The sequence below is a fragment of the Sapajus apella genome, unplaced genomic scaffold (genome assembly GCF_009761245.1).
Source record: "Sapajus apella isolate SASKATOON/1434 unplaced genomic scaffold, GSC_monkey_1.0 scaffold25, whole genome shotgun sequence".
Lineage (NCBI taxonomy): Eukaryota > Metazoa > Chordata > Mammalia > Primates > Cebidae > Sapajus > Sapajus apella.
Genome location: NW_022436965.1, coordinates 280,595 through 294,356, shown reverse-complemented (window position 1 = coordinate 294,356; position 13,762 = coordinate 280,595). Strand labels below are relative to the sequence as shown.

Sequence of the window (13,762 nt, the reverse complement as noted above, 5' to 3'; positions counted from 1 at the left end):
CAGGTGTGGAATTTTTCAATGGTGGTATCATGCTGGCACTAGAAAGTTTTTGAATTTTGGAGCATTTTAAATTTTAAATTAAATTTCAAGTTAGGGATGCTCAACCTGTATTAAAACATTTAGCTCTAGTGTGCATTAAACGTTTACCATATGCTGGACATTTGTCATGCATGTTTTAGATTATTAATTTTGTCAAAATTACATATACTTTTAGCAGTCTTCTTTTACAATGAGGAAACTGTGTCTTAGAAGCCACTTGACGTCAACTGTGTGGCAGCATTATGTCCAAGTGCTAGCCATTAAACCAGGTTGATCTCATTTTCAAGGTCATGTGCTTCACTGTTATATCATATACTAAAAGCAGCCTCCCCAAAATTATTTCTTACAGAAAAATACCATAATGTTTCCCGTGATGCCAAATTAAACTGCTCTGTGTTCACCCTGCTTGTCCTGCCCTTTTCCATGTTCAGAATTTGTCCATCTTTATACTGGTATCCCTATTATTCCTTATCCGAATAGTAAACATTATGTATTCCTGAGTTCTCACCAAAAATTCCATGTGCTTCACAGCCATTTTCTTTCTCCCCTTAAATAAACTAATGTCTCCTTCCTCTAAACTACCTTAGCATTGTAATCTATTCTGTGTACATGACCTGTATCACTTTTTCATCTTACATTTTAACTTTCTTTGTGTATTAAACTTTGCTTGTCTAAATCCGATGGGAGCCCCTAAAAGACACAATTTTTATCTGATTTATCTATCTGTGCCTCCAATTACATAGTGTCTTCTCCCTAGTAGATGCTTATTAAATATTATTGAATAAATGGACCAAGCATAGACAAATGCTTCTTCTACTCTTTAAATCTTAATACATTAACTTCCACTGGCCTAGATCCAAATTGTGTTTAATATTTTTTATGGGTTCTCACATCCAAGTGCTGTATCATTCAACTATAGCAGTAATCATTCCTTACTCATAGTCCCATGGAACACTGGTCATAATTTCCAGTCTTTTACAAGTATTCCAGGATGCATGGTATTCCCTCCTGTCACTAGTACTCACCACTAACTAAAGCACAATACAAAAAATCCAGGCCCCAATGCAATGTAATGTCACCAGTTTAGAGATTGCCTTCAGGTTATCATTTGTCACTACAGGGACATTGGGAATTGATTCCAGATTCTGATTAGGTTAGAGGAAAACACTACAAAGCAATAAAAAATGAAATAAAATGACAACAAAAAATAATAATCATAGAAGTGACTTTTTTAAAAAACTGCATACTTTTTTATTATATTTTAAGTTCTGGGATACATGTGCAGAACCTGCAGGTTTGTTACATATGTATACACGTGCCATGGTGGTTTGCTGCACCCATCAACCCGTCATCTACATGACGTATTTCTCCCAATGCTATCTGTCCCCTAGGCCCCCACTCCCCAACAGGCGTTTCTGTGTGATGTTCCCCTCCCTGTGTCCATGTGATCTTATTGTTCAACTCTCACTTACCAGTGAGAACATGCGCTGTTGGTTTTCTGTTCCTGTGTTAGTTTGCTGAGAAACCATCATTCTCAGAAGTGACTTTTTACATTATTTGTCTAACATGGATTTAATAAGACGTGTATGATCCTGGCTCTCCTCTTCCTTCTGGCCTTTGAACCTAAAATCGTGATTTATGTATTTATGTATTTAGTGGGAAATGGTAGGTAACATTATTCTCATGATATAGGACGTCCTAGCCTGTGGTGGACTCAGAATTCTCTAGATGTTCTGAGAGTCAGCAATACGTTGTTAGCTCTGGACCGAGTGTGCTTTCCAAGGCTTCTGTTAGCCTTAACTTCATAAGGATTTTCGAGCTTGCCTGGCTGAAACCAAAGCTCTAACTCAGCATTTGAAAAGTTCTTGATCTGTTTTAAGCTTGGAATTATTTCAACCACTACACGTGCTCCCAAAACATAGAACAATTTTTTGTCTCTCCTAAACTTAAACTTTAGCCAGCTTTTCCAATGAATCTGAACAGTAAGCTCCATGGTATTTTAAATGTAATTCAAAACAAATCTACATTCTGAATTTGGCTACTGAAGCAGAACATATTTTTGTTTATAATTTTTATGTTTTCTTATGAATAGTGTCATCAGTAATTTTCAAAATTATATGTAGTCACAAAGCAGTACCATAGGCCATATGCAGTCAAATATAATGCCGGATGTTACAGTAACAAGTATAATAGAAATTGGTTCATATTAGTAATTTTAGTTTCTGAGAAAAATAGAATTGTATTTAGCATATTATCAATAAAAATATGATATTGTATCCTATAACTGATTACTTATTCCTGGAAACAGTAAATCATGAGCTGAAATTAATATATTGTAGGGCTACAGTTAAGTCCATCAACTAAAATTTCAGATGCCTTATTTATACTGTTAATTGTTATTATTTTTCACATTAAGGCTTGTTCTAATGTTTGACATCCTTCAGTTGAAGTAAATAGTAAGTAAATATTTAAACTTTCAAGCATAAGTTGAAGGCATATCTCATCTTAGATTCAGTGACTAATTATAATGACCAAGTAAGAATTTAATTAAAAATTACACAGGGCTACCAATACTAACATACCCCCTCAAGTCATCGGTGAAAGAATGATTCTGTGAGAATACAAGAATCTCATCACTACACTGCCAGCATCTGACAAATTTATTCTGATTTATAAAGTACTTCCATACAACGGTTATATACCAAAGAGGATGATATTTGCTCACACTTAAATTCAGTCTGAGGTTGAAGACCCAAGACATGAGGGGTTGCTAGCATAATAAGTCCTAGAGTCCAAAGACCCAAGAATCAGAAACTTTAACATCCAAGAGCACGAGAAGATAGATACCAAAAGGAGATAAATTTGTCCTTCCTCCTTCGTTCTGTTTAGGCCCTCAAGAGATTGTAAGACACCTGCCATCACTGGGGAGGATGGATCTTTCATTCTTCCTTTCTTCCCTCCCTCCTTCCCTCCTTCCCTCCTTCCCTCCTTCCTTCCTTCCTCAGTCTCACTCTGTCACCAGGCTGGAGTTCAGTGGCGCGATCTCAGCTCACTGCTGCCTCTGCCTCCTGGGTTCAAGAGTTTGCTAGCTCTCTGCATAAACCTCCTTTTCCTCCCATTAACTCTTGTCTCTTAGGTTTGGTTTTGGATCAACAAGCAGCCAAACCTGAGTTTGTTCACACTTGCAATAGATCCCAAGGCCTCCAGGTCCTGGATGGTGGAATTTCCCTGTGACGGCAGTAAAAAGTAGGCACGTAAGCTCAAACTCAGCAATGGCCAAGAAGTCTGTTTGTACATGTGTTCTCATCCTGCCCCCAAATAAAGGAAGGACATAGTGGGGCCGGGGAGGGCAATGGCAGTCAGCATCCCTCTGTGGGAACATAGTATGCTCATGTTCAGCTCTGTTCTAGGATGCATCTTGGCAAAATGGCAAAGACTTCAACACCTGTACATCAACACACTGCCTTTGGTTTTCTCTCTCTCCCTTTCTCTCCTCGGAATATGTATTGCCAATGTCTTAGGGAAGGCAAATTGTACTTCTTTCCGGAATTAGAGCACTAGGTTAACCTACTAACTAACCTGATCCCAATCTTTTCCCCCATGGTATCCAGAGAGGTGTTTTCCAAATGCACGTTTGATCCTTTACCCACGTTCTACCCCAAGGTTGCGCTCTCGGAGCAGCCCACGCTGCCACTCTCTTACCTTGTTCTCTAACTCTAGCCCATCATTTTCTTTTGGTTTATGCAGTGTATACCGTCTCACCTTCCACAGGATCTTTGCAAATTTTGCTTCCTCTGCTGGAACATGATCTACCCCTAGCTTCCTCTGTTCTTTTCACCAAATTAACACACACTCTCTGTTAGTTCATATCCTGACCATCCTTCTTGGCCCCTCAGAAGTTTGGTTCAAGCAACTCTGTTTAATGCTGTTATGGGACTGAGTTACTGTTTCTCAGACCATGGATAGGAGGCTGTAATGGTACAGTCAGTGTATTTTTTACTTCATGTTCTTTCTCACTAGACTTTAAGACCATGAAAAGGGACACTGCTGATTTTGGGGTACTGAAGCTGCCTTTGCAAAATTATAACTGAGGAAATTATGACAGTGAAAGAAATCAGAGCTCACTGACTCTCAATCTTGCTTCTAAACCTTAAGCTGTCCTTGTTCGTTCCTGGGCATAGGCTGAACTAACTTCGGGAAGGAATTCAGTTCATGGTTTGACTATGAGACAAAATTGATAACAGCCCTTCCCAAAAAGAACCCCTTCTTTCCTGTGGTCCAGCCTGCCTCTGCACGACTAACAAATTAGCTACAAGATTAGAAATTATGATTTAGGGGTCATGCAGCCTCTGGCTCCAAGAGTCAGAACCTCCCCACTTTGCTCCTGGGGGTAACATCACTATCATAAAACCCAGATCAGTGCTTGAGATATGTTGCAGATCCTGCACCCGATGGATCAGCTGACACCACCCAGACCAGTCATCTGGCCCATCCAGTTCTGCCATCGCACCCAGGAACACCAAAACTAACCTCAACCCCTGCCATTCCATCCCCAAACTGACCAGTCAGTGCTCTTCACTTCCCAAGCCTCAAGCCACCAAGTTATCTTTGAAAATTCTGGTTCAGTAATGCTCAGGGAGACCGATTTGAGTCATGATAAAACTCCGGTCTCCTGCACGCGCGCACGGCCTGAATTACTCTTCTCTATTGCCCCATGAGCTCAAGAACAAAATGCAGTGCCTGGCACAGAGTAAAAGCTCAAAAAACAGGTATTGGCAAAGAACGGTATCCCAGCACATTAGGTAAGAATAAGGTTGTCGGTTCTTTTTGTACTTTAAAGTTCTGTCCACAATCACAGCTTTTTGTTTGTTTCTTACTTGCTCTGTACAGATCAATTCACCAGATTATTAATTTTCCTTCTGAAATTCCCAGTATATTAAGCTCTGAAGGACCAAAAACAAAGATTCTATGTTTACCATTCCTTCATTCTAAATAACTGTGCCCTAATTTTCATGCTTCAATAACATAGCTTTGTTTGTCTTTCTTAACCTATCTCCAAACTCTGGCTACGGGAATTCACACGTGATTCCCCTATTACCCTGTCAGCCTCCTTTTTGTAGTAAATGAGATATTAAATTATTTTGATTGTTAATCTAGGTTACATGAACTAAATAATATAACATGTTATCTATGGTCTTATATGTGATATTCTTAATAACATTTTAATTTTTGTGGTTCATTTAAAGATTATATATTATAGGAAAGAATAAGCCATATATTATTATATTTTATAATTATCATTGCATTGCTACATAAATTTTCATGTCTAAATTGTCAAAATTTTTAAAGAAGAAATAAAAGACCCATGCATCTCTTGTGCCCAAACCCGCCGATGTATAGAAGGGGACTCTCTGAGGTGCAGATTGAAGGTGTTTCTAGCAGAGGGGAAGAAGAGCAATCATTGTATTGCTGCCTTTCTTTTCTCACTAAAATAGGATTGTTCCCTCTGGTGCAATTTCTAGTGCTTCTTTGTTTCTGGTCCAGTTTTACAAGACTTAAGCAGTAAAGCTAGTATAACTTCCCTAGAGAGATAATTTCCTGCAGTTTAATAGATTTTTTTATTAGAATGCTTTTCCCTGTTGATCAGCCACTATATATATATATATATATATATATATATATATATTCATTACTTAATTTCCTTCCATTACATATGGTCATTATGTAAGAAGAAAATGTTCAAAGTTCTAATTCATAATGTTTATGATAAAAAGTAATACATTATCATTAGCAGGAGCAATATTATTATTATTTGGAAATACCCTAAATAAATGCTATGGGCTTGGCTTTACGTGAATACTCTGTATTAATACTATTTTTCATCTTCTTACATAGAAAGTGGTGGGAGAAATTTAATAATTTTGATTCAAAAGGTAATTGAATTGCCTCATTGAGTTATGGAGATTAAGTTGAATACTTCAAAAAGAATGAAATGTTACCAAATACTAACATGTAAATAACACATGCTAAAGAATAATCAAATTAATTAGAACTAGTTCATAATTTTATTCTGCCCATCCAGTCAGTATTCTTTTGAAATTTGTTAACTGACTCCTCTGAGCAGAACAGAATTATAATTATGGATTTATGACACAATGGCGAATCACAATCACAAGCATGAGCACAACTAACAAGCTTTTCATTCACTGCACTACATTTAAATATCAATCCAATAGAACTTTGCCTGAAACACAAATAAGCATCCCCTTGTTCGGCAGAACATAAAGTTGATTCTATCCAATGATTCTGATCAGTGAGAGAGGGTAGCAAAGGGCTGAAACATGTTAGATGGCAGGAATGCTACTGATTTATGATCAATGTAGGTACTTTTTTTTTGAGACGGTGTCTCGCTCTGTTGCCCAGGCTGGAGTGCAGTGTCACGATCTTGGCTCACTTTAACCTCCATCTCCTGAGTTTAAGTGATTCTCCTGCCTCAGCTTCATGTGTAGCTGTGATTACAGGCACTCCCCACCTCGCCTGGCTAATTTTTATATTTTTGGTAGAGATGGGGGTTTCACCATGTTGGACAGGCTGATCTTGAACTCCTGATCTCAAGTAATCCACTTGCCTCGGCCTCCCAAAATGCTGGGATTAGAGGCATAAGCCAGCGTGCCCAACATAAATACTTTTAATAATGGACTAATTCACCTTTACACATACTTTAGACACACCAAAATGAGATAAAAGTATAGTAAGAACACAAAATTGGAATATGCTCTCAGATAAGACATGATTGTTTACAGTTGTACAACTGAGGTAAACAATATAATTTAACTGCCTTTTGAAAATACCTAAATATGCAAAATTGTTATATTCTCTTAACATAAATTGCATTTTATTTCTGTTATGTTTCAGTGTTTTAGTATACAATTTTAAAAACTATATCAGTTATTTTTTTAGGGTACATAATATCAATAATTATAATTGCAAAGGTTTTATTCATGACTAGAAAACAGGTTCTGACAATTCCTTAATCATCTTTGTAAACCTGTGCCACATACTCAGTAAGAAATTATCCTTTGAACTGTTTTATCATAGGGCTGTGCTCCAAATTTTAATTACTTTGATGAAAACTGTTCTTTAATTTTCAGCTGGATGGTGATTATCATCAGGAGGTCCTATAGATGATATAATAGAAATCTGAATCTAAGATTGCAGAAAATTCTAAGAAAAGCATCCCAAAAGGATAAGTCGTCCTTGTTTGGAGTAGCTAGTTGAAGTTAAAAATTTTGACCTCTCATCAACAATGGCTGAACAATTTTGAAATAGTATAGATAAGGAAAAATTGTCAAGATACTAAAATTTGGGCTAACGACAGCATTCTAAACATACTTTACAAAGGTCTTTGGGAAATAAACATTCCATAGTAAAACACCATGACGAACTCTTTAAGTTTGGAATTTACTAACTCAGTGAAGAATGTACAGAGAAAACATAAGAAACATTTTCTCCAATTCCTTCAGTTTCAGTTGTAAGCTCTTCAAGGATAGATTATCAACTAGATTTTGCAACACCCTAGACATTAAAATATGATCTGAAAAATCACTAAGTAAACGAAAAAACAAGTTGTTGAGAATCCCTGTCTTCACACATTCTACTTTTTATGGGACTTAACGTTATCATAAACAATTTATTACTTATAATACCTCATCTGTATGTCATAAAATTAAATCATATATGTTTTCTCAAATGCTGTCACAGCATTGCATTGTTTGATTCTTATTATGTTTTTTCTGGGGTCAGCATTTTTACAATTTGAACAGTTTATCAGCCAACATATATTTATTGAACACATCTTTACCTGGTTATGTGCTAGGTCCTGGACATTCATTGACAAAGCAGATGTAGTCTCTGACTTCATGGAGTTTATGGTCTAGTTGGTAAAATAATGCAATAAATAATCAAGTTAATTTGAAGCATGTAAAATGATACAAGAAAAAAAGAGAAGGGCATAGTATTGCTATAATTGAAGAAAATAAAGCTTATCACAATTGCTTTATTTCCCCAAAGAAATATATCCAGAAAGTGTTGACTCAGAGCTCAAACTTCAAAATACAATCTTAGTATCCTATATTCCACATAATACTTAGAATCTCTGAGCATCATCTCCCAGTAATATGCCCTCATTCCAGAGAGAACATCAACAATTAAGGGGGATTATGGAAATATTATTTAGCCACTTCCACCAGTCTCTCCATATAGCTGACACCACAACTGTAATCCATGGTTATTTTTTAAACTATATGTGGCTCATATATCATTTTTCTCTTTGGAAAAGAGTATCAACGCTAGCCTTTGGACATATCCTGGTATACTTGAAAATGTTTGTAGAAAGAAAACAATTTTCCTGGGCCATAAACACTTCAGCTTTATAAAAATAGGAGCTACACATTTTCTGTCCACTGTTGTTGCTCCCGTTTCTTTGAAAAGTACGTTGTAAATTGTGGACATATCAATTCTGACACTTGAATGAAAGAATCAAGTATAAGAAAAGAAAAAAAAAAACAACAGAAGATAAAGAATCACATGCTAAATGAAGGAGAAAGTTGAAAAAGGTTTGAAGAGAATTCTTATGCAATGATCTGGTAATCCATTAGTGTAATGCTTGTATATGTTAATGTTGTTAAGGAGAAGTGTTTTTGGTGTTTTCTTCACTCCATATAAAAATAAACTGACATTACTAGTATACTCTGACAGTTACTGCATATTTACGTGTTATGGGTAAACAGCAAAGTCCAGTATTGAGTTTGACCCGTCCCTGAGAAGCAGCATTTTCTGATAAGCAGGGAGATTTTTCCCCTACTTATGTCATGGAGGGAAAGACAAGAAGAAAGAGAGGAAGAAAGGAAGCACAGAAGCTGGGATACTTGCATAATGGGAGACAGTCTTTCAGGTTATTTTCTGTTAGGATTTTAAAATTATTGTTATTTCTACTTACAACCTAGTAAGTTCTATCATTTATCACAATAGCTATAGGTTGCCCCAAGCTATTTTCAAGAACTGAAAAAGAACTTTATACTGATAATTCATGAGAATAGCAGATTATACTTTACTTAGAAGAGAGTGATAAGATTGGGAGAAGTAAAATATCATGTAGATTTTTTTGAAATATAATCATATCTTGTTTAAAGGAACACATTTGTCAATGAAAATTAAGTCTGATGATCTTTAGAATAAATCTTAAGCCTCGTAAAGTAGTATTTCTCTTCAAGGCAGGGCTTCATAAAGCTTACATAACGACTTCTTTTCATGAGAATATATGCTTAAAACTAAAATTACTTCTGAAAAATGCAGAATTTTAACAATGGTTGCTCATAGGTCTTGTCCTCCCCTTTGAGTGCAGGTGAAAAACCTGTATATTGTGAAATATTTCTTCTATTACTATATTACACTCTGTGTCAAAAAAGAGATTATCTGGGTAGTCACAGTCTCTTCACAGGAGCACATGAAAAGCAAAAAAATGTTCTTTAGTTAGTGGCAGGAAGAGACATTAGAGAGATTTTAAGCACCAGAAGAATTTCAGAGGCCCTCGTTGTCTTGAATTTGGTGGGGGTCTGTTCCAGGGTGAGCACGTATAGACAAACCTGCTCCCAAAGGCCAAAGGATCTGAGATGTCAAAGAGAGAGGCTGAGACATCAAGTTTCTCAGGAGAAAAAAGATAATGGGAAATTACAGGCAGAAGCCATGTCTCAGGTGGGCGTGAGACGGTGGATCCCAGCACCCACCCTCCAGAAGATGTCCTATAGCAAGTTTTTGGGGTGAAACATAGGCAGTGAGACGGCGGATCCCAGCACCCACCCTCCAGAAGATGTCCTATAGCAAGTTTTTGGGGTAAAACATAGGCAGCTCGCTATGTCTCAGATGTTCTTACAAATCCTGACCAGTGGAGAGGTTAAATAAAAATCTTTATGCGGGGTTATCCACACTAAAAGCAGTATTTCTCTGTAAGGGGTTATCTATGCTCTAGAAACACCTTGGCATACAGGAGTCAAACAGGGGTTAGTAGAGCAGTTTGGCTTCAAGTTGGCGTCACTCTTGCCGTACAACTGGCTGTTTTTCTACAAGGCTTCATTCAAGGATCAGAGATCAGCCACTGAGTTAATTCCCAGCTAAAAGCCATAGGAAAAAAAAAATGGAGTATACACACACAGAGAAACTCATACATACATACATACTCATACGATCATGGAGTTTTCCAAAATAATTAAGCTCTAAATTTGAATCATATAAATAGAGGGCTTCTCCAGAAATCTACCTTTATTTGGTATTATTTCTATGAGTAAATATGCTATAATACATTGTCTTAAAAAAAAAAAACTTTTAGACCGAGGCATTATTTCTTAAATTTAATCTTTCCTGTTTTTTAAAAGGTAATTTATTTCCAGACTACAATCAATAGAAGCACACCGATGCCTTTTATTAGTCTTTCAGGTTAACATCATCAAGAATAACATTTTATTCCCACTAATCCGACGCTTAACTGACCTCTCAATACTTTCAATCAAATGGTGGTAATATCAGAAAACTAGCGCTCAGAAAAACAACAGAAATACCTACTTAGATTTGGATCACATCTTACAAATTCTGAAAAACTTCATACTCAATCTATTTTGCAATTAAAAGAAATATAATTAAACTAGCAAAGCACTTTGCATATGATATTTTATTATCAAAATAATCTTATGTAATATGTTCTTAGTACCTTCATTTTGCAGAAGAAAATTGAAACTGAAGAGCATTGAAAGCTTATATAAATGATCTTTATGAGTGAAGCACTAGCATACTGAAGAGGAGAAATGGGATTATGGCACAAAATTAAAACTTACTTTGAAGTATCTTACAGTGGGAAAACTCCTAGGTTTCAGGCAAGGTGGTTCAGCCGTAATTCTTCGCCTGCTATATCCTCCAAGCCCTGAAATATTAAACATTGTCTTCCTTTATATATTGCTTTAAAAAAAAACCAAATCTGTGGTTGTGTCTTTAATACTTTTTACTACTTATAAAAAATTTACTGAGTCTACTACTTCACAATCAGTTGCAGTGACAATCTAGATAATAGATTCAATTATATTTTTCACTGATACATGTTAATATTTTATGTGATATATGTAATTATGATTTGTTATTTTGATATAAATCTGGTGATAATATGTATAATATGTGCTCAAATATTGTTTAGTCATTGCATTATAAAAATAATTGCTAACTTTACACAAGTATTATTCAAAGGTAAGAAACGATTACTCTCTTCAATGCTCCTGTGACACTGCCCGCTAAAGGTTAATACTAGAGTGAGAGACGTTGTGCTGTAGAAGATGAAACTTAAGACTGTAAAATAGTATTCAGGGCTCTGAAGTTCAATAAAGCTGTGGTCATATCAGCAAAGTGGAAACAATACTACCTCCCCCAAATTGGTAGTTATAAGGATTGTAAAAGTTTGTCCCAGTAGAATGATTGGCACATTCTGAGAGTATAATTAATATTAGTTTTTGCTTTCATGATTATTGGTGGTGGTGGTGGTTTTTATCAATTACATGTACATGTATCTTGCTATTACTTTTAGTATATAGTTTAATGCGAAAAAAATCTAAAACTTCAGACACAACATGTGACAAAATACAAGGTACTTTTATCAGAATTAAATTGTGTAAGCCAAACCAAAGTGCATATGTTAACAGGCACACACAGAAATTCTTTATAGGGGTTAGCCTTCCAGCACTTGTGGGGACTGGATAAGCAGTCTCCATAATGCTGTTGTCTTGAGTCTTATGCTGCAGCTTGGCATCCAGTGGGCAGGCAGTTGTTAAGAGTACATGAATGTAAAATCAGAACAAAGACAACCTGGAACCTACAAGTACGAGTTAGGACCTGCAGGGATAGATTGAAACCTGTCAGTTCTCACTGTCTCTGATCTTGAAACCTGTGAATTTGAAAACAAAACAGAAAGGCTGGCACCTTTCATGGGTGGCAAAAGGCACACCTTGTGCAGGAGTCAGGAAGGCTGAAGGGGAACTCAGGAGAATATGGATTACAGAGCAGTCACAGCCTTGATCAATGCCCCTTGCCAAAATGAGGTAACCCAGCAGATTAGCTACAAGTTGTGAGCTGCAAAATGGTTGCTGTGTAACTTCCCCCTTTAAAATCTCACAGAAGTGTTCTGTAGTGCACTGCGCTTAGAATCGTATGTGGAAGGGGATTCAATGAAATGTAGTCCAACCCAGTCAAACTGCCGTATTACACAGCCACCACACCAGCAAAGACTAAAGTAAAAAAGATAAGATCTTCCTTAGATTGTTAAAAAAAAAATAAGTTTCCTTTTCCAAAAGTCAAAAGTGACATTTTGCCTTATACAAAGGGGATAGAGCAGTCAGAGATCAATTATTTCCGTATGTCACCAAACCTAGCTCATGTCTGTTTGCTTTATATCCAAGAGAAGTGAGATAAAAGGGAGAAAGCAAAAGACAGTAATATTCCAGAGTATGATTTTCAATTCTTTATAATTTCATATTTTTCTGCTATTAACATAATTCTATTATCAAGTTCATGAATAAGCAACACTTTGACAAAGTTTTTCATGAATACCAACTATTCTATTGAATATACATAATTATAATTAAAATATTAAAATTTGGCTTACAATCAGATAACTGAGCCAATAATTATGCTTTATTTTTAACCCAGATTTGTTTTTGTATTCTCAGTATTATTCTTTTATTATCACAAAATCTAAAGATGTATCACATATGGAATACTTTTTTTTTAATACTGGAAATAAACTTATTCTTGAGACTAAGCAATTTAAAAAATGTCCTCTCCCTTTTCTTCTAATTTCAAATAGATTCCAATTTAATCTTACTCAACAGATTGGCAGAAAGCATTAAGCAGACACATTCTTAAGAATATTCAGCCCAAGTCATGTTTTTTTAATGTGATAATTACAACTGGGTATATCAATAGAATGGTTAGCTTGAGGCTTTAGCAAATAAACGGACTCATATTCTGCTCTCTTAGTAATAACATTGTTATTTGATTCCCTTTTTTTCAATGGCTTCACTAATAACATGTTATATTATTTGTCTTATAATGTGTTTTATCTTCGAGACTAAATTTGCTATTAGAAAACATTTCCCCATTAAAATATATTATTTCCAAAAAAGGGCCAAAGCTTAAAGTGAAACAGAGATTCTGTTTCATGCTCCTAAGAAGTATTGAACATAAAATTACCTTGCTTTAAAAGTGTACTGAAGTTGGCTATTAGTAGTGAGAATGAAACCTCTGGATACATCTCAGTAAAGATGAGAGAGAGAACAGGGCAAAACGATGAAGCAAAAGTCTAAAAGTAGAGTAAAATTAGTAAAATCACTAATCTGCTACTTAAAAACGCAAGTGTTAATTTCATCGGGATAACTTATGGGAGAATGGTTTGGGCAGTGGACCCCTAGAATAAATTGCTCCATTCTTTTATAAATTAACAAAATAGTGAAACTTGATTGCTTCTTTTTTCTCTCTCTCTTCGAGCTCCGGTAATAATTAAAGCTAACTGTTACAAAAGGGACAACAGTAGTCAGTGGCTTGACGAACTTTAAAATATACGGGCAGAGCTGCTTAGTGGTATGAATTTTATTTCTATTACTTAACCATCTTTCTTGGTATAATTCTGAAA

General features: G+C 35.8%; 1 long non-coding RNA gene across 1 annotated transcript in view; it reads right to left on the bottom strand.

The window, feature by feature from the left end:
• The window catches only part of LOC116559989, a 29,916-nt gene extending 18,801 nt beyond the window's left edge, over positions 1 to 11,115 (bottom strand). Inside the window, exons 1-2 of the long non-coding RNA XR_004272720.1 lie at positions 10,926 to 11,115; positions 7,901 to 7,972 (exon numbers count right to left, since the gene is read on the bottom strand). This is a non-coding gene — a long non-coding RNA (uncharacterized LOC116559989). The remainder of the gene's footprint in view (positions 1 to 7,900; positions 7,973 to 10,925) is intronic.
• Positions 11,116 to 13,762: the final 2,647 nt, after the last annotated feature.